The 1,908-nt window shown below is 40.6% G+C and overlaps 1 pseudogene; it reads left to right on the forward strand.

The window, feature by feature from the left end:
- Nucleotides 1–896: 896 nt before the first annotated feature.
- Nucleotides 897–1,704, forward strand: LOC144739996 (18S ribosomal RNA; annotated as a pseudogene).
- Nucleotides 1,705–1,908: the final 204 nt, after the last annotated feature.

Consider the following 1,908-nt stretch of genomic DNA (forward strand, 5'->3'; position numbering starts at 1 on the left):
TCCATTTTATTTTACCATTTATCCTAGCAGCAATAACTATAATCCATATTATATTCCTCCATCAAACAGGATCTAGTAACCCCCTAGGAATTAACTCTAATTTGGATAAAATTCAATTTCACCCATACTTCTCTTTCAAAGACATTTTTGGCTTTGTTATTTTACTTGGGGTTCTTTTTATAATTTCTCTTTTAGCCCTTTTAGCCCCAAATGCACTAGGTGAGCCAGACAATTTTATTTATGCCAACCCTCTTAGTACCCCACCTCACATTAAGCCAGAATGATACTTCCTGTTCGCCTATGCGATTCTACGATCTATTCCTAATAAATTAGGTGGGGTCATAGCTTTAGCAGCAGCCATCATAATCCTCCTGGTTATCCCCTTTACCCACACCTCTAAACAACGAGGCATTCAATTTCGTCCGCTCGCCCAAGTTACATTTTGGATTCTGATTGCTGATCTAGCGCTACTCACTTGACTAGGGGGAGAACCAGCTGAACACCCATTTATTTTAATAACACAAATTGCATCAACAGTGTACTTTATAATTTTTATTTTAATCTTTCCAATTCTAGGTCGCCTAGAAAACAAGTTAATTCTGCTATCAAAGAACACCGGTAAATTCAACTGAAACTTAACATACAGATTTTTCAAAGGAAGGGGATTCAAACCCCTGTATCTAGCTCCCAAAGCTAGCATCTTAACATTAAATTACCCTCTGATTTTCAAATGTCAAGAGTAGCTTAACATTAAAGCAGAGCACTGAAGATGCTCAGATGGTTTTAGAACCCCTTGACACAAAGGATTAGTTCCAGCCTTAATATCAACTATATATGAAATTACACATGCAAGTTTCCGCACTCCCGTGAGGACCTCCTTTAACTATAAACATAAAAAAGAGATGGTATCAGGCTCACAATAAGTTAGCCCACAACACCTAGCCACCCACACCCTCAAGGGTACTCAGCAGTGATAAACCTTAAGCTATGGACGCAAGCCCGACTAAGTTACGTATTTTAGAGCTGGTAAACCTCGTGCCAGCCACCGCGGTTATACGAGGAGCTCAAGCTGATATCTCCGGCACAAAGCGTGATTAAAATACTAGCTTAACTAATACTATAGAAGCCATCATGCCTGCTAGTTGAATAGGTATGCTTAAATATCTCAACATCGAAAGAATCTATATTAATAAACTCACTTTGACATCACGAAAGCAAAACTCACAAACCGGGATTAGATACCCCGCTATGCCTGCCATAAATAAACCACCGTCGCCAGGGCACTACGAACAATCGTTTAAAACCCAAAGAACTTGACGGCACCCTAAACCCACCTAGAGGAGCCTGTCCTATAACCCGATACCCCACGTTTTAACCCCGCCGCCTCTCGCCCCCAGTCTATATACCGCCGTCGCCAGCCAACCTTATAAAAGAATAACCGTAGGCAAAGAAGCTATCTATGCAAATACGTCAGGTCGAGGTGCAGCCTATGAGGCAGGCAGAGATGGGCTACACTCTCTCCCCAGAGTATACGAATAACTTAATGAAATAATTTTGAAGGTGGATTTAGCAGTAAACAAGAATAGTTTGTCTAGTTGAAGTTGGCCACTAGGGTGCGTACACACCGCCCGTCACTCTCCCACACCCCTCCCGGAGAAAAGTCGTAACATGGTAAGCGTACCGGAAGGTGCGCTTGGAAAACAGAAGATAGCTTAAAAGTTAAGCATTTCCCTTACACCGAAAATATTCTTGTGCGATTCAAGATCTTCTGATTACTGATTTGAGTATATTTATCTAACAACTTTTAATTTATGATTATAAAACATTCACACATTTACAGCAAACCATTGCCCCCATTTTAGTATAGGTGATAGAAAAATAAAACACATATAGTACCGCAAGGGAACA

This window comes from Lampetra planeri, unplaced genomic scaffold (genome assembly GCF_965212315.1).
Source record: "Lampetra planeri unplaced genomic scaffold, kcLamPlan1.2.h2 scaffold_1830, whole genome shotgun sequence".
NCBI lineage: Eukaryota > Metazoa > Chordata > Hyperoartia > Petromyzontiformes > Petromyzontidae > Lampetra > Lampetra planeri.